This window comes from Pipistrellus hanaki, assembly GCF_964339955.1.
Source record: "Pipistrellus hanaki genome assembly, chromosome: 13".
NCBI lineage: Eukaryota > Metazoa > Chordata > Mammalia > Chiroptera > Vespertilionidae > Pipistrellus > Pipistrellus hanaki.
The window spans coordinates 36,187,052-36,207,028 of record NC_140515.1 but is presented as its reverse complement, the minus strand read 5'-3'; the positions used below and the strand labels follow the sequence as shown (position 1 = coordinate 36,207,028).

Genomic DNA, 19,977 nt, shown 5'->3' with positions numbered 1-19,977 from the left:
TAGCTCTTTGTTCATATCTCTTATGACCACATATTTGGTTATTCATATGTACATGTGTCTCCTCATTGGATTTTAAGATCCTTAGGGACAGATTCCATATAGTGATTTTTTATTTTTTTTACACTTGGAAGCTACAATAGAAATAGAAGACAGTGCTATATGGTCTAGACCTTCAGAAAGGTCTGTACAGAGAAAATCCAGAACAGTTCAGTATTGTCATTGACAGCAAAGCACTGTCATCTCTATACATAATATATATTTTTTTCAAATTTTATAAAAATACTAACACCTAATGCTTATGAGAATGTATGCTTTTTATCCAGGCCAACTTTAAATGAGGTTTCATCATACATGAAATAACTCACCATGTTCCTCTTTAGCTCCATAAAGTTTCTCTGGGTTCCTTAATCTGGGAGTGGTCTGGTGAAAGGTGCATGGGTGACTTGGGTGGCTTCTCTGCTTTGCCTTGCACCCAATCCCTCAGCTGTAAAGTGGCGATGGTAGCAGTTCTCTGGCATATGGTTGGCACAAGTGGTTAGGCTTTGTCACTGCTCATGCCTTCATCCATCCCCTCATCATTTCTCTCCTGGATGTTTCACTGGAAGATGATTGTGCTGGTCTATCAGTCTCTTCTCTACACTGGTGTTTATGGGCCATAGATATATCATCACTTTCCTATAGCTCAGTACTTCTTTACCACCTCCAGAATAAAAGTCAAATTTCTTAGCATCATACTGAAGGCTCTGACTCCTGTTTCATGCTTCAGCACTGTATCTTTTTGCTTTCATGTTGGTCAATTCCTCCAGAAGCCAATACCAACATGGAAATACATTATAGTGTTGATGGAAAACAATCCACATGTAAGGGGACCTGGGCAGTTCAAGGGTTAGCTATACCTCTTGCCAATTTTACAGTGAGAAAAGTGAGGCAGAGAGAGGTTAAATAACTGGATCAAGGTGGGAGAGCCAGGGGTGCTGGGATTTGAACCCATGCAGTACAGCCCTGGGCCTGTGTTCTCAACCACCAGGCTGTTTGCCTCTCACATGACTTTTCCTGGGAAGACCTCTTCTAATGCCCTGCTCCACCCCTCAGCCCGGTGGCTGTTTCCTCTGTGAGGCCTTCATACCCTGGACGTGCCTCTGTGATGGCACATGTGGGGATGCTGGAGACTCACACATGTGCAGAACTCAGTGAGTCTGTTGAATGACTGGATCTAGTTAGAGGAGAGAGTGGTTGATGTGTGCTACATGGGCTGTTAAGCTGGAGCAGGCCCGTAGGTGAGTAATTTTGTTCTTTTTTAGGTGTTTCCCCCCTTATCTAACCTTCAGAGGTTATTTACCTTCTCCTCCTGGCTTGAAAAGAACCCTACAGTTCTCCAGACCTATGCAATTATGAGACAGGACTAATAAGGAACGTCTTTGAAAGAAGTGTATTCTTTGTTTTCTTTGTTTCGTTTAATTCTCCTTGTCACATTCTTTGGCCAATTTGTATTTCTTTTCAATGTCCCTGAAGTAATGTTTTATTTTTAGATAGCTGTAACCCACAGGGCACTTCAAAGTCAGTATTTCTGGGTTTGTTATAAAGGAATATGTAATTTTTAAAAATTACACATCTGCAGTTTGCCAAGGGACTTTCAAAGGGATAGGACAGTAGGGTTGGGTTTTTTTTCACCTTGACTCTATTGCTTTTCCTTCTCTCCTTCCATAGGGGCTATTCCTGAGGTGATGTTAAAGGGTAGTAATTAAGTCTGAAAACTTCACATTCCTTTTGTGCTCATGGCTAAGACCTTCCTACATAAATAAATGGAAGATGGAAGAGGAATCTCTTGGCCTGGTTACAGGGAGCAGAAAAAGGGTATCCAGAGGTTATTCTTCAGCCAGGAAGCTTTTGGTCAACTGCACAGTGTATTCCCCAGTATCAGAGAGGGTAAGAGTTTATTTTCAACCATTAGGTTTAAAAAATTTTTTAGATTAAAACATTTCTTAGGGCTGAAACCGGTTTGGCCTGCGGACTAAAGGGTCCCAGGTTCAATTCTGGTCAAGGGCATGTACCTTGGTTGCGAGCACGTCCCCAGTGGGGGGTGTACAAGAGGCAGCTGATAGATGTTTCTCTCTCATCGATGTTTCTAACTCTCTATCCCTCTCTCTTCCTTTCTGTAAAAAACCAATAAAATATATATTTTTTAAAAAACATTTCTTAAGGATTTTCATCTGATAAAAATTAAAGAGAACAGTTTCATGAACCACATGAATGCATCATCTTTGTCTGCATTCTACCAACCTTCTAACCAGACTTGCCTGTGCAAGTCATGAGTGCTAGGCTCTCTGGTCAACTGGTTTTTCTTCCAATGCTTGGTTTCCCTTTGGTTAGACTTCTTTTACTCTCACTGAAAAAATAATTTAAAAAAAAATCAGTCTGTTAGACTATTCCAGCCATTCTTCCCATTCCTCCCCACTCCAGAGAGGAATGGCCTTACATCATGATTTGGCTCAGGAAGCTGTGAGGTTATCTCGTCCTAAAATGGTGTAGACACCAGCAGCTATCAAAAGACACAGTGTCATAGGAAAATAAGGGCGGCAGATGATGGCAATTCCTGCCAAAATGATGAAGGCATCAGAGCTGGTCTTTGAAGCATTATTAGCTTTTGGAGAAGCTTTTGGATGGATGATGGAGGAAACAAAAATTGCAATTTTTATTACTATGACCACAATAGCTAACATTTTCGGTATGCTTACTACGTGCTGGGCCCTGTTCCAAGCACTTTTACATATATTATTTCATTTCTTCTCATAGCAATCAAGTTAGGTACAGGAACTATTAACATCTCCATTTTACCCATGAGAAGCCTGAAGCCCTGGTGAGTTTATTCACCCAAGGACACATAGCACAGGGAGATAGACATTCAGGCACTCGGGGGATCGTAGAGTAGGAGTGAAGGTCATGGAGACCAACTCCTTTGTTAAGGAAGCCACAGAGCAAGGGGTAAAGGGGCTTTTCCAGTATTCATAGCTAGTGGGTGGCAGGGCTGAGACCGGTTCCACAGCCTTGACGTGGGCCTGGTGTGTTTCAGTTCTATCAGCAGCTGTCTCCATTGCCAGGGCACTTCAGGAGGCCTCATGATATCAGTTCTTTACCTTTCAGCTTTTGTTATGATTGACATTTTGACATTTCTCTTACTATTGCTTCCTTCCAGAAATATAGCTTGCTTTTTTTTTTTTTTTTTTGTAACTGAAATTACTAAACTTTGCAAACATTTAAAGAATATAACTGCTCAAGACATGCAAAGTCAATGTAGACTTGAGGGAAGAGTCTCCTGCCTGCTTATGTGAAACTCTAAATATAAAATGTTTTTATTCCTTTGTTGCATTTCCTCTACCTTATGGCTTCAAAAAGTGATTGATGCCTGGAGGATAATTCCTTTCTCTGCCACCAAAGGCATTGCTCACTGTGGCGCTTATTCACTTTATTTTATGGTCTTAATGGAAAAGGCTATACAAAGCGAAGGTTCAAAATGAAAGGAAACTGAAACCCATCACTGGTTCTCAGATCAGAGGCTACAGTAGAAGGTGAGAATATGATTGAGTCTTAAGGCTTCCCTATTCCCTTTTTATTTTTTAACGTATGTTAACTGTATACTCATGAGTTTGTATATGTTTGCTATTTTACAGTCCATTACAGTAATTACTGTTTGACCAAGTTTGGCCACTGGAAACCTCTTTAATCTGGTTCCTGTGTCTTTTTGCCATAATTCTATTAATCTTTGCCATAACACTAATATCTTTGGCAGATTTGTTATATTTTGCTAGATTTTGGGGGTTAAAATTTTAACTTCGTTGTGGAAGAACAGGGGTGGTTTAGATTGTGTGGATTTTAGAACTCCTTGAAAGATTTTGATGGCCATTAATTAGTTCAATGTGTCATATGTGATAAAAAAAAAAAAAGTATTTCAGCCTTCATGAGCAATATCTTTAGAGTGGATCCTTATTTTGGAAATGGAATTTATAAGTTTTCTAAATCAAGTGTTTCCATTTTTTTACTAATTTTATGTTTTCTTTTTTTTAATTCTTCCATTCATTTATTTTTTAAAATATATTTTTATTGATTTCAGAGAGGAAATGAGAGGGAGAGAGAGACAGAAATATCAATGATGAGAGAGAATCATTGATTGGCTGCCTCCCGCATACACACACACACACACACACACACACACACACACACACCCTTGGGGATTGAGATCTAACCCCGGGCCCTTCAATCTGAAGTCTGACGCTCTATCCACTGATCCAGACCAGCTAGGGCCCATTCATTTCTCTCTTTGCTGAGCCACATTTTTAAAAGAGAGTAGAAAGAACATGCTGATAATTGCTTTCTAAAGCAATGTCACATGAAAAGAAATAGAAAGAATTCTTGGATAGTGATCCTGTCCAGAGAGTGGTGAAAAGCATGGCGTGCCCAAATGTTTGCTGCCCTCCGTGTCCTTCTCTCTTCCCTGTGTTTGAAGTTCTCCCTGTTCCCTTGAGCCCCTCTGCCCTCTCCAGCATTGGCTAGAATTAAAAGCATCTTTTTTTCAGAGCCAGATATGCTGATGTCATATTTTCTCTCTTCCTATTTAATCTCTGGAGCACTTGAGTTTTCTTTTTCCATCTGTAAAGTGAAGCCAAATCATCCTTTAAAGTTGGCGGTGAGGATTAAATAACAGATTTTACACCGTATAAGTCCAGGACCTGAGCACAGCAAAGGTTCAGTAGTTGTTGAATTCTTCTCCTTTGTATCATGTTTACTTATACCTGCAGGATATGTATCTGCCCCATTTCTCTAAACATATCATTGGTATTGTTACATATAATACAACTATAAAAACTGCATAAATAATTACAGTTTAATGAACTATTGTAAGATGAGCATTTTTTTAAACATGTGGAACAGATCTGGTCTTCCTCCTTTGGACAAGGTATTGTCTTGTACTGACAGCCAGAGGTCAGACATGGGAAGGAGAGATAGCATTTCCTTTAGGCAAATTTAGTTAGCCCAAATCCAGTGAAGACCTTGTTAGCAAAAGGGAGGGCTCTTTGACCAGGACTATAGGGTTTTGGCATTGCTGTGGATTAGCCATGAAATCCCACGTCCCACTTCCACAGCTATGGAAAGACTGGCCTGCTTTGCATTTTTTAAATCACAAAATGGCTTGGGAAAAAGCAGATATTGAGAAATCATTCTACTCACCCCAGAAATCTACAACTCCCACTTGTAAAAGTGAATTCAGAAGATCAGGAATCCCTGAGGAGAAACTTTGAACTAGAGTACCTTGGTTCTGCTCGACTTTCACTCAGTGCCAGTCAGCAACAGTAGCCTACACTCCTGCCTGATTCACCCTGGGCTCCACCCTCTTTATAGTCTTAGGCTGTAACTCTGCTGTTTATCTCCTTGACCTGTTCCCAGATGAGGAAAGCTTCTGTCATTAAGATTAGTTGTGCCAAGCCCACATTGTGCACCCCCTTCCACTCTCCTTGGACTCCCTGGCATTGTGGTTAGCTTGCGTTGGCCTTGTCTCTCTAACAAGACAGCGGATATTTTGAAAGTAAGGACCATGGCCAGGTTTCTTGACATCTGAGCACTTAGTGTTGACGTCCATCTACCATGTGTGGTGGTGGTCAGAGGAGAGCCTTTGGTTTGCCATTTGTTTTGCCTAGCCTTCATTTAGCAGCTGAGGTCATTGCTAATTGTGTCATTAGAGTCAAGGTCCAATTATTTGGTGCCTTTGAGAACTACAGTCATGTGCCACTTAACAATGGGAATATGTCCTGAGAACGCTGTTAGGTGATTTCATCCTTGTGCTTACACAAACCTACATGGTTTAGCCTACTACACACCTAGGCCATATGGTATAGCCCTGTGGTCAGCAAACTCATTAGTCAACAGAGCCAAATATCAACAGTACAACGATTGAAATTTCTTTTGAGAGCCAAGTTTTTTAAACTTAAACTTCTTCTAATGCCACTTCAAAATAGACTCGCCCAGGCCGTGGTATTTTGTGGAAGAGCCACACTCCAGGGACCAAAAAGCCGCATGTGGCTCTCGAGCTGCAGTTTGCTGACCATGGGTATAGCCTATTGCCCTTAGGCTACAGACCTGTACCACATGTTACTGTATAAAACAAAATGAAGTTAAGTCAAGCACAAGATATAATGATGCAATCACAAGATGTGTTGAACACCAGATGTATAAGGCTGTTGCCAGGCATAACATGGCATACTGTTTTACAGCAAACTTTTTTTTTTAATAGCAAAGCTGGAGTTACTGTATGTTTCCCTCTTAATTGATTCAATTCATTTTTATGAATCCATGTTAGCAGTTAATCACACAAGAAGAAATTTTGCATGATTCATGGTGCCAAGTATTCACACTTTGAATATTTGCATTGGAATAAATATTGACATTAACTGTTTTTTTAAAGGACATTTCTGATTGATAATAGACATTTTAATAGGAGCTTACCAGATTGATATCAAGAATAATGAAGCTATGATATTTAATGACAGCCCTTGACATTGCTATAAGATCAGTGAGGGAAGCTTACTCTGTCTGACATGAAGATTGGCTGTGCCATTGCCACAAATGCCATGTGCAACCATCTAATGTGTACAGCCCTAGTCACCAGCGTAATGATGTCAATTGTCTAGTCAATTTGCCAGTTTATTTTCAATACTTTTTCTATAATTTTAAATTACTATATTTTAAATCTTTATTTTAAAAGATTTGTGGGGTGTTTTTTTTGCCCTGACTGGTTTGGCTCAGTGGACAGAGCATAGGCCTACGGACTGAAAGGTCCTGGGTTCGATTCCAATCAAGGGCATGTACCTTGGTTGGGGGCACATCCCTACCCTGTTTCTCCGAAAATAAGACATTGTCTTATATTAATTTTTGCTCCCAAAGATGTGCTAGGTCTTATTTTCAGGGGATGTCTTATTTTTCCATGAAGAAGAATACGATACACATTTATTGTTAAATGAAAATAAAGGAAATTTATTACCTGTATACGGTACGGTAGTACGGTAGTTGTCAACACAAACCAGACAAACTGTGAATCCTATAATTTACTCTTATTCAATGACAATCATGTCATCATCTTCTGGAACATCATCATAACAATCCAATTCCTGAATTTCCTGGTGAATTTCTTTTGACTCCATTTCTTTCAGAATCAGTGGACCAAATCTCTCATGTTTAGCCTGGGGGGGGGCTTATTTTCGGGGGATACCTTATATTTTACTCAGAAGGAAACCTGTAAGTAGGTCTTATTTTCGGAGGATGTCTTATTTTCGGGGAAACACGGTAGTAGGGGTGTGCAAGAGGCAGCTAATCGATGTTTCTCTTTCATTGATGTTTCTAACTATCCCTCTCCCTTCCTCTCTGTAAAAAAAAAAAAAATCAATAAAATATATTTTTTAAAAATATTTGTGTTTTGTTCCTTTAAAGAAAAATGCATATGAGTGTTATATTTTTGCTGTAATCCATTGTGGATAGCTTTCTTTTGTTCACATTAATCTGAATGTGTTTCATGTACAGCTATGGCGCTTTACGGTCAAGTAAGTTTGGTGACACTAATGTAGATTGTCACTTCATATGTATAATGACTGAGTAGGCAGTGAACTTGACACGTAAAGAGAGGAGAAAAGAGGTTCAAGAGCTGCAGGAAGGCTGGCTTAATGAATATCTAACTTCCCTAATCCTGGATTTGTACCAGACGATGTGGATCAGAGGTACAATCTAACTCTCATTTCCTAGCTCTTAGGAAAAATGCTAATGTCCTGGTTGGAAATCTTATTCATTCATAAGTTGACCTGCTGAAAATAGGTCTGACATGTTGACTAGACTGAAAACAGGTTTGTTGTCTGCCTGTATTCCAGCATTTGTTAAACATCCCAAATTCAATCAAATGTCAGATTAGCATGTGTTTAATATGTAGAATTCTTGAACCCAACTACACAAAAATGAAAAGCTCAACTAATGGAATTGAAAGGCAAGTTCATACTTTGCCAACTTTACATGCGAGCATAAGCACAGATTAAAATGAGACCAACAAAGATGAAAAGAAACATGGGTAGGGCTCAAAGATCTTATAGGCATGTTAGTAAAATTCTAGAGAACTTGGGGCAAGGGCCTAATTACAAAAGGAAACATTTTTAATTCAGAGAGATAATTGCTTTTAGAGCATGTAGATTTTCACCCTGGAATCTATAGTCGTTCCCAAGGAAAAAATAAAAGAAAATTAAAAACTTCCCTAAAGTCCTTCATATAAAACATCTGGAGCCAGGCAAAGGTTGTCAGTGAGCATTTCTGAACTCTCTACCATCTCAAGGCAGTGATGTAATCCTCATTGCTTGATAAATATAACAATTCTTCAGGATAATGTTTTCTCCCAACTTAATTTTAAAAGGAAATATCACATAGATACTGTTTTGTTGGGGTCCAGTACATAGGGATTTGAGGTCCATATATCATTGAATCCTTTCCATCTCATCTGTGAGCAGAATGACTTTGGAACAAAGCCATCAGTATTCATCAATAAGTCATTTTTCACCCATTATAAAGCTATTTTATACTTTACCAGATAAGCTTGAGATGTTAAAGTACAATACTACCATTTTCATATCGATTCATAAGAAATTCCAAAGTTTCATGGTAGGGATGAGACAAGGTGCCCTGGCCAATGTGGTGTAGTTGGTGGGAGTGTTGTCCTGTATAACAAAAGGTTGTGAGTTTGATTTCTTCCCTCCCTCCTTCTCCTCTTTCTTCTCTCTTCCACCTTTTCCTCTCTCCCTCTCCCTTTCTGTCTCTTTAAAATAATTTTTAAAAAGTTTAAATAGATCTTAAAAACCATCATGGTAGCATAAGAACATGAATGTGCCATGCTTGTTTTGAGTCTCTCTGAAAATATACATTACTTGGTACCACCTGCTATTGCTCAGTTCCAACTGGTCTGTTCCTGACTAATGGAATATTGAGTCTATAAAGTATGGTGACTTCCACAGTACCTTCTGTTTCAAAATTGCAAGGCATGTGTTGGGAGGAAACTGGGCCTTTTCCTTTGGTACCAGACTCAGGCTTTCCTCCCTGATAACTGTTGAAATGGTAGGGAGGGTAGTCAGGAGGAAACAGTCCATCATTTCTAGTTCTGTAGTACTCACTGAAGCTATATTTTTATTATAATACATCCATTCATAGAAGCATCAGATATTTAAAAGTGAAAGGGGGAATTACCCAGAAAGAAGCAGCACAAAGCTGTGTAAGTATGTAGCAAAGTTCACTTAGACATATCTGAAAATTTTACTCTGTCATATCATTAGGCCCAGGGGGAAAAAGATAATCTCACTTTTAATATTTTATATTTGTAGTCAAAGATTTGAAAGGTTAGCATAGAGTTTCACTTGGGGAGGGGAGCTAGGGCTGTCACTGTATTTTGGTGAGGAAGTAAAATCTTCCCCTGCTTGACCAGGAAAACAGCAAGAAAGCTTGCTCCTCTACCCTGGGTGGGCAAAGTTTGGAGGCAGGAGACCTAAGACTGGTTCTTTATTATGTGTATTAGCTTGCCTTGGCCAAGTCACTTTACTTCTATGAAAACAGAGTCAGATCAGATGTTGAAGACACTTGCCAACATTCTCTAATTCTGTGATTGGTAAACATTGTTTCTGCTCAACACTGCTCCAAGTGGCCTGAAACTATGTGAAATTAATATGACTTATTGGGTGGAGTAAACAATTCTGATAGAAGCAGAAATTTCCCAGAACAGATGGATAGAAGGCCCAATGCAACTTGCTTAAGAAGGTTTTTGTCTTTTCTGGCATTTCTTGTTTACTTAAATATGACCATGATAGAGATACTGTCAATTCATTGAAAACTCAAGTGTGGATGGTTGTGACTCCGTTTATGCTGGTTCCTTTTTATGCTGCCGAGAAGTCAATTCTTGACCATCCATGAACTTGTCATTTGCATTTATAACAAGAGTGCTAACAGTGAGGGGAGTTGAAATGTGAAGCAGGCGCCTGAGTATCTAAGCAAGTCTTTAAAGCTTGAGTTGTCTCATAGGCCAGCTATTGTGTAGATGGCAAATATTGTAGCCCAGGTTTTCAGTTCAGTCCTTGTTTCCACAGAAACTTCTCCCATGATGTGAAAATACACAGGTCTGTGTTTCTTAACGCTCTCATAACCCATGCCCCGTCTGATTAACCCTCAGAATCAATCATTCTCTCTTCCTCCTCCACCTTTTACACACACACACACACACACACACACACACACACACACTCACACATGTACTGCTGGCCAAGTTGATAACCCTTGGTACAAATACAATAGAAATAATTCTATAGATTCATTCATTTCAGAGCGACTCAGTTATAGTTTTAGATCAACTACTTATTAGCTCCGTGACCTTGGATAACTTATCAAACCCCTCTGTAAAAGGAGGGGTTGGCTAGAGAACCTCCACAATACCCACACAATTGTACTTTCAGAAGAGTAAGGCCTGAGACATAAATAAATGCAGGGCTGGCCACAGGCACGTTGGTAAAACAAGACATGCTGTGTGTTTCCGGAATTCCCTCCCCCCTTTCTATACACCTTATCATTTACTTCCCTTCCTTCCACTCCCCCAAGCACCTGGCACTCAGTATACTCCTGCTGCCTCCTGCTGGCTGGCCCCTTTCAGCAATAGGTTAGCAGTTTCATGCCATTTTCTCCGCCATCTCTCCCACGTGGCATGTTCATGTGCCAATCATCCTTCAACACTCAGGTGAAATGCCTTCTCTTTGAAGCTATATTGATCCCCTCATGTAGCATTAATCTCTCCTATCTACTAACTTCCATAGTACATATCTCGTTTTTTAAATTCATGGTATTTATTTCTGCTTTGTAGATACAAATATTATTTTTCTTCTACTGTATTGTAGTCTCTTGAGGGCAGAATTTCTATTCCAATTCCTGGTATAGCTGTTGAATGAATTTATGAATGAATGAACAAATGAACTAATGAGGGAGAATGTTAATTAGTGAATTAATTCATCACTGCATCCCCATTTGGTACTATACTGTTTTACTAAAAACAGTAGTAGACCCTCAGCAAATGTTGATAAATGAATAATTCTGATTTTCCCATCATTCCCTTAGGCCCTTTATATATAATTTCTGGTTAATTAATGAAGAGGTTTTTAATAACTGATAGTCTGATATGTTACTGCTCAGAAAGGAATTTATGTTTTAATAGTAGACTCTTTAATGGTGTACATTTCAGATAATGAACTAGAAGTGGTTTATGGGATGTATGGGCTCATCTAATCAGGGGCAGGAGGCGGTTCCATCTACTCTGCAGGTGACTGTCTCTCAACCCCTGTATTTGTATGTATTGCACTTTTAATTTATTATGCAAACAGAAATTTTCCATAGAACACTTAATTGTGGCAAAGCTGACAGCTGCTATTTTGTTCCCTTATAAAAATTCCTCTTTTTTTTTTTTTTTTGAGAATTGACATATTTCAAAATGTGGCAAACATCTTAATTTGTACATGAGAAGAGGAAGTGTTCAAATGGGTATGCATTTCAAGTTATTGCAGGTTATTTGTGAGAGAATTTCTATAGATAAAACATGTTTTAAATTTAACCAACAATAGCCTGTCAGTGTACTTAGAATCATGACAAAAAATTTTCTCTCTGGTCATGTTGTCTGTGACAAACTACTTGTGTTTGGGCAAGATGTCAATACAGCATAAATCCATGGCATTTGGTTTTCTTCTAAAGATTAAAGCTGTTTTTCTTGGGATAAATGCAGCAGCAAAACACAAACCAATTGATTTTTAAAAAAATAAAAAAGCACTTCTGTCATACTCCAATAATTTTCAGGACATATCAACCAACAGTAGTTTTGTCATTACCAATTCATTTAAGAATCGCTTCTCTGCACTGTTGCCTTAAGTATGCCTGTAAAAGCTTTTTCTCTGTTAAGCCAGTTGAATGACTACAGCCTGGTTGAGAGAACCTAATTGATTGGTCCATTTATCAAGTGCAGCTTATTGGGCACACCCTTCATCCAATGAGAAGTTGGTTGGCTTGATTGGTTCAGCCAGGAACATGGTTATCCAATATGCACTGCACTAGCAAGCTCTCCACATCAGATACATCTATGTTTAACTCCTTGGAAATAAGAGGAATATATATTCTTGTGTGAGGCTTAATTTTATGAGCACTTATGTTCTGGTGTTTTACAAAAGCTCTTCAATGTGTTCCCTTATGAAAGGGTCATCCATGGTGTTGCTGTGATTTGTTTTCAGAATCTTTTCAAATTCAGTGAAGTCATTATTCTGATAGGCACTTACTAAATTAATTTCAAGAATTTCTGGATCAGTTTTGTATGGTTTGGCCTACTGTGAGTCAAATTGATTTATTCCCCATTTCATTAGCATATTTCCTAGAACCAAATATTTTAAGCAAGTGGTTCATCTTGGACTTCTTGATTTATCATAATCCTTGAAGACTTCAAAAAACACACCACACAGTGTGTGCCTTTCAAATTCACCTTCCCTCAAGTCCATATTGCCAACACATTCTCTAATGACTCTTGTGATCAGTGGGTGAGGGACAGCAGACTGGATGTGAAGTGACTGTTCATAGAGGGTTTAAAAAAATAATTATTAACAAGAACAGACCCAGAGATAAGGAGACATGGGTCAGACTGTTGGACCTCAAAGGGAGGGTGGAGATAAAAGGGAGAGATTAACCGGTGGTCAAGGACAATAGGGGGGTAGGGGATTGAAATGGGGGGTTGAGGACAAATATGTGATACCTTAATCAATAAAGAAATTAATTTTTTTAAATAATTATTTTCCTGTGCATGTACAGAGCGATCAGGCAGGCAGACAGGCGAGCAGTTAGGAGCCAGTGGTACTGGATTGCTAGACGGTGCAGGCCAGGCTGAGGGACCACCCGTTTCCCCCTTCCCCATCCAGGAATTTCATGCACCAGGCCTCTAGTAGATCAATAGTTGTTTATATCTGTTCATCATTTCTGGAAAGTTTGTCAACTTGAAATTAATCTTACCCATTTGTTTCAGTTTTTTAAATCCCATTCCTCCTTTCCACCTTCACGTTCCAAAACCTTCTGGAAACTGCTTAATGCTGCTTGTGGGTCATTTTCTTTTAATACTTTGGATTTACAGTACTGATTTTTCAAATCCACATTTGGCTCGGAGTTATTGTCTTCACAGTATTCCAAGTCATAGTCCTCCTCATCATCACACATGAAATCGTCTTCCATGCAGACATCTTGGCCAGGAAGCGGGCAGGGGGAATATTGTTTTTATTCATCTGCAGTGTTTCTGCTTTTGCCATCTTGGCTGTCAATCTGTAAGCTACTGTACACTGAAGAAGGAAGACTGTCTGAGGTTATCCCAAAGGAAATGTAATCTTATTAACCTTTCCCACGGTATCTTCTTAGAGTACACAAAGCCATGTTCACTTACCTTTACTGTTAAGGATGCAGCAGGTGGCATCTTTCAATGCAACTAGGACGGTGGTTGGCAAACTCATTAGTCAAACAGAACCAAATATCAACAGTACAATGATTGAAATTTCTTTTGAGAGCCAAATTTTTAAAACTTAAACTTCTTCGAATGCCACTTCTTCAAAATAGACTCGCCCAAGCCATGGTATTTTGTGGAAGAGCCGCACTCAAGGGGCCAAAGAGCCTCAGTTTGCTGACCATGGGACTAGGAGATGAGGGAGGCTCTTAGAATGTCTCCACTAGGGAACAGCACAGTCTTTCTTATCTCTTTAGATGATATCTAAATGGCCTCACCTTATCCAAACATACAGTTTTGATGGCTCTGCCTCAACCACCACCATGCTCCATGTCTTATAACATGTCAAAAAAAGATGATAGTTGGTAAAAAGCAGTGCAAATTCTCAAGGCCTGCTTGTTTTGTGACCATTTATTCTTCTTTAATTCAGTCACTGCAGTTTTCTGTGGTTTGTATTTCTCAGATTCTAGAAGACCAAGTGTTTGTAAGTATCTTGGTATGTGGGAGAGACCACAAATGAACTGACACCTAGTAAATGACTAGTGATGAGAGAAAGGAGGTTTGCAAATATGACAGCTATGAAACCAGGAAAGAATTCTACTTATCTTGTGCAATTGGCCCTACAAGGAAATATCTGTGTCTCAGTGGAAGAGATACCGTTGGTCTGTGTTTGTATTGCAGGTACCTTCCCCTTACTTTCCTCATCAGTTCAGCTGCATGTCAGAAACATGGTGTATAACTGGGGTAAAAATTAAAGCGTGGTTTAATTGGCTATTCCAAACAACGTTGTTGAAGTTATGGAGGAGCCGTGACCATGGGTCATTGTCGGAGCAAGACACAGCCTTTGATCTGTCTCCAGAAGGCAGTGTGCTTAGAAAAGTAATCACTCTAGGTTAATAACTCTGCATCTGTAGTGTTTGGTATTTAAATAATCCCATTTAAATGTCTTTTACTCAAAGAAAAATCTTAACAGTGTTCTGTTGTTAATGCATTCCAAATATACTTGAGATTTAAGGAGTAGACAAAAAATAAAAGAAGCTGATTTCTCATAGGTTAGACTGCTAATGGTGAAGACATAACTACTTTTTAAATTTTGTAATGTTCTTCCTGTGGTGATTCCAGAATGGTTCTGAGCTATAAGTATAGGTACAAAGGATATGTTGATAATAACCCAACCTGGGTGCTTTTTACCAGGCCTATGAGTTGATTTTCAGTTGCAGACTCTCGCATATTTGTAACCCTCCCACCTCTCAATCTATCAATTTTGAAAGAATTAGAAAAATAACATTGGTGGTCTTTTAAAAGATAAAATTAGAAAACATTGTATACTTAATAGAGTTTTTTAACCTAGGAAGTGGCGTGATACCTTCATCATAAGAGCCAAATGTGCCACAGTCTATGAAGACACTTTGTAAATTATAAACAGCCTTATACATGTATTATAAAATTCTAATTACAAAATGAAAATATCTTTTCATGTCCAGTTCTCATCACTTTGCCTTTCTGTCTATCTAGTAATCATATATGCATACAGGTGGCACTGAGGTTGCTTTCAAATGATATATTGTTTTATTATTATCTATTATACTTATTATTATCAATTTTATTATTCTACTGCTATCTGAATGTTAGACCTCTATGTGGAATTCATCTATAGTTTGGCATCATTGAGGTTATTATCTAGAAAGATAGACATGTGGTTTACTGTTACTTTTTAGGACCATCTCCATTAGTGAAGGGAGCTATGCCTCATCATATCCTTTACTGAGTACCAATACTACAGTTAGCTTCTCCATGACTTTATAAAGAACTAGCAGAGGGATGCCAAATATAGGGACACTTGCTTTAGGTTTCCTACTTCAGTCTTCTGGTTTCAGTTTGAGTCAATCTGTGGGAGACCAAGTAAGTGGGGGACATACACACACAAGAATTCTTCAACCTGAATAGATATTTACCAATAGGATACATGCTCTAAATTATGCATGTCAAACTCGCGGCCCGTAGGCCACATGCCTCATTTATTTGGCCCATGTTAGTCTTTGAGTTTGACATGCTTGCTCTAAATAAATAAAATATTGAAAAGTTAGTATTTGTTCAGTACCTCTGAAAAAGTACTCTTTAAAATGTAAATAAACATTAGGACTTAGATTTCGCTATCAAATCTGAAAACTGGACATAATTTTTATCTTAACATTCTTCTGATTAGGAAAGTGATATCTTAATTTTAGAAAATCCAGAAAATGTAGTTGAGCACTGTAAAGAAAATTTAAAAAAACAACAACACATGCTATTGTAGTAGTTGAGTATCAACCTATGAAGCAATAGGTTACGGTTCGATTCTAGATCAGGGCACATGGCCGGGTTAAGGGCTTGATCCAGGAGGCAGCTGATGAATGATTCTCTTTCATCATTAATGTTTCTATCTCTCCCTCTTCTTTGCTCTCTGAAATCAATAAAAGTGCATTTTAAAAACACACCCTATAATCCTACATATAGATATTGTTAATCAAAGTTTATGATTATGTTTAAATTAACCACTGAGAATAGTCTTTCAAGTTTTATGTGTGCTTATATCTAGACATCTATACCCAGTTATGTGTATAACTTTTTATTTGTAAAATGGAAATATTGTTTTTATTACCTCAATTAAAAACATTTCTTCATTTTCATATGCACATATGTGAAATATCCATTATTTAGATAGACTATAATTTATCTGTTCCCTATTTTTGGACATTTAAGTTGTCTCTAATGTTTGCTCTCAGATGCCTGAGTAATGAAAAGAGCCTTGTATGTAACAAATTGGATGAAAATTGCTAGTTATTTTATTATTATGGACACTGCCTAAAAATGGAGTAGCTGGGTCAGAGGTACTTATCATTCTAAAGATTTTTGAAACATACTGCCGGATTGTCCTCCAGAAAAGTGCATTAAAAGCTCCCATTGTCATTTCATTGTCTTATTAGCCAACCTAGTACTGTTTACTGTAGGCACTGACTCAACATTATGCTTTCCTCACTCTTCCAGCTTTAGTTAAAGCCTCATCATTTCTTTATTGATTTACAATGTATCAATAAATTGTTTTTACAATGTAAATTGGTTTACAATTTACAATTGGTTTACAATTGGTTTACAGGGGTCTTCAAACTACGGCCCGGCCTGCGGGCCACATGCAGCCCCCAGGGGAGTCTGATCCTGCCCGCCAGGTTTTTTGGGCAGTGAGCGCAGCCAAGGTGTTACAGTAGGAATTAGTAGTTCATATAGTTCGGCCCTCCAGCTCTCTGAGGGACCGTGATCTGGCCCCCACTTTAAAAAGTTTGAGGACCCCTGGTTTACATTAACCATTTCTAGTCTTGACTTTCTCCAAACATTTGCTACATTTCTCAGACAAGAATTATATAACACCAGTGGCTCTTCTGTGGTCTTTATAGGAACCCACATATCTTACCATATATGCAGAGCTTGGGAGAAATTGAGTATTCCTATCATCTCCAGCCTCATCTGTAGACATTTGCCCACTTATAATCTGGACTTTAGTCCTCTTAAGTTATGGTAGAAGCCTTTTAATCTGAGGCATGATTTTTTAAATTTAAAACATTGGTTAAAGTAGGAAAATATAAAATAATATATCTTGAAATTTTATTTTAACTTAAGACATATATCTGACATTTGTTTACCAGTCTTTTGAGAGCTCTACTTCCTTCTCACAAACCCACAACAGCATTTAACCCTTATTCTTTGTGTTAGTTTTCTGTAGCTGCATTAACAAGTCACTCTACATTGGCAGCTCAAGCACCACAAGTTTATTATCTCACAGTTCAGAAGTTGGATTGGCTTGGCTGACTCCTGACTGTGTCACAAGGCTGAAATTAAGGTCCACTTCAAGCTTAGCAGGTTGTTGGCAGAATCCAGTTTCTTGTCTTTGTGGGCTTGAGATCCTTATTTTGGTTGTCATTGAGGGGGGGAGGGGGGGCAGGAGGCAGGGGAGAGGGAGGGCTTGTTCTCAGCTTCTAGAGACCTCCCATGTTTCTTGGCTCCTGGATCCCTTCTTCCACCTTCAGAGCCAGCAATGGTGGGTTGAATCCTCTTTACATTTTTAATCTCTTGACCCCTCTGTCTCAGCCTCCCTTCCTCCCCTTTTCCATGCATCTCTCTGACTCCTCTCCTTTTCAGGTTCATATGATTACATTAGGCTCACCTAGATCATCTCTGTCTTAAGGATGGCGAATAAGTAACTAATTCCATCTGCAATGTCCCTTTACCTCGGGTCCTAGATTAGTGATGTTTGAACACCCAGGGAACAGGAAAGTTGGAGGGGCAGGGGAGTAGTAACATCTTTAGAATTCTGGCTGTAGCATTCTTACCCCAACCTCCCTTGACTTTATCTCTTGTGTAAGTGGAAGGATCAACTGGGTAGGAATGTGTTCCTTAAAAACCATGGATTATTTTAAGACCTCGGGTTTTGATGACCAAGAAATATTCAAAAGTGTCCAATTAATTTTTCTACCATGGGCCTCAAGATGCTCTGGACATTTATAACTAAAGTCGACCTTTTTCTCTGTTATATCATGTGTACCCATGGACAATGTGTACATAAATCCCTTCTGGTCTCTGTGGATGGTTGTTAAAGGGGAAAGGACTTTCTGAAGGCATGCTATTTCAGTTAATTAAACATTTATTGACTGTTCTGTAGAAAGTGTCATGGGAAATTCTGATCTGAAGGAATTTATAACCCAGTAGGGGTGAATTTCACTTACAGTAAATGCACAATGTGAAAAGACTGTAGGAATACACACAATGCTGTCAGAACCCAGAGGAGGCGGAAGCTGGGACCTCCAACTGAAAGAGGTGAAGGTCTTTAAAAAAAAAATGGCATGCAGGCAGTTCTTGAAGAAATGTGGTGGTTAAGAAATAATTTTACGCCCTAGCTGGTTTGGCTCAGTGGATAGAATGTCAGCCTGTGTAGACTAAAGGGCTCCAGGTTCAATTCCAGCCAAGAGTTGCAGGCTTGATCCCCCCACCACCCAGTAGGGGGCATGCAAGAGGCAGCCAATCAATGATTCTCTCTCATCATTGATGTTTCTAACTCTATATCCCTCTCCCTCTCTCTCTGAAATCAATAAAAAGAAAGAAAGAATTTTACATATTTGCAATCTCCAGAGTACTTTTCTGTATGTACTGCATTTCTTTAGTGCCCACAATTCCTTTTGCAGCAGGGATTATAACATTGGTGTTACAGATATGGGAGCTAAGGCCAAGAGACTTGCTCTAATCAGATTGCAGTGTTTGACTTCGATTGAACCAGTTTCACTAACTCTAGAATGGTGTGCTTTTTCACTTTACCACATTAAGACAAGCAGAAGGAAGAGAGCAAACCACTTGGAGAGAACTGAATAAGCAATGGCAGTGACATGGGCTAGTATAGTGTGTACAGAAGCTAGTCTCCAGTACCCTCCTGTGATCCCCACCTACTGGGATTCACACCTTGTGGAATTCCCCAATTGGATAGGGCTGGCCTGTGTAGCAATATAATATAACAGAAATAATGACATGTGATTCCGAGACTAGCTCAAAGCAGACATTGTGGCTTGCAGTTGGCATTGCTGTCTCTTGCTCTGAGGGGAAGCAGATGCCATGTCCTAAGAGACGAGCATCTCTTCAGGGTGGTCCGTGTTGCAAGCCCATGTGAACCTGTCTTGGCAGCAGATCCTGCTGTCTCACCCCCAGTCAAGCCTTCAGATGACTGCAGCCTTGGATAACATCATGACTGCAACCCCGAAGGAGTCTCTGAGCTAGAATCATCCAGGTAAGCCGCTCTCAGATTCCTGACCCACAGAAACTGTGTGAGATGTTTATTGTTGTTTTTAGATGCTAAATTTTAGGCTAACTTGTTTCTCAGTAATAGGTAACTAATGCAGCCTGTGTTTTAAAAGAATGAGTAAATAATCTTATTTAAATGGTGTTGAACAGATTGTAAAAAAAAAAAAAAAAAAAAATATGCCCTGGAATCTAAGTACCTAATTTTTTATTCTGTAAGCATGAGGAGACACTGAAGGGCTTTGAGCAGCAGAGTGCTCGGAAAAATAGACTGTTGTTGGAGAGTCTCTTGCATATGGAGTATTTACAAATTAACTGAATTCCATGCCATTTGGGCCTGCAAAGCAGTCACTAAGAGATTAAATGCCCTCCAAATACATCTGTCTCATCTTATTTTGAGTCTGAAAATCTTAAGATCTGTGCTGACTCTTTTTGCAATCCTAAGAATTATACTTTATTTTTATATTTCTAATTAGTATAGCCATCTCACACTTCCAGCATTCCTACAGGGCTACCATGAACTCTTGAAAGACAAACTGACTTGTCCAAAGTGTGTGCTACAGGCAGATCAGTAGGTTACCTCCAGAAGCAAG

At 39.0% G+C, this 19,977-nt stretch overlaps 1 protein-coding gene and 1 pseudogene across 6 annotated transcripts in view; one reads left to right on the top strand and one right to left on the bottom strand.

The window, feature by feature from the left end:
- Positions 1–19,977, top strand: part of TMEM108 (transmembrane protein 108) — a 381,245-nt gene that overhangs the window by 180,941 nt on the left and 180,327 nt on the right. The window contains exon 1 of one of the 5 annotated variants that reach the window (XM_084902145.1): positions 19,221–19,373. The exons of 3 other annotated variants lie outside the window; for them this stretch is intronic. The gene's annotated coding sequence lies outside the window, so the exon portion shown is untranslated. Of the gene's footprint in view, positions 1–19,220; positions 19,374–19,977 lie in introns of those variants that run through there. One more of the 5 variants, XM_084902146.1, reaches the window with a different exon arrangement.
- On the bottom strand, positions 11,942–13,305 carry LOC311631453 (COP9 signalosome complex subunit 2-like; annotated as a pseudogene). Its single transcript has 2 exons — positions 13,131–13,305; positions 11,942–12,670 (listed from the first exon to the last, which is right to left on the bottom strand). The product of its transcript is annotated as a COP9 signalosome complex subunit 2-like (transcript).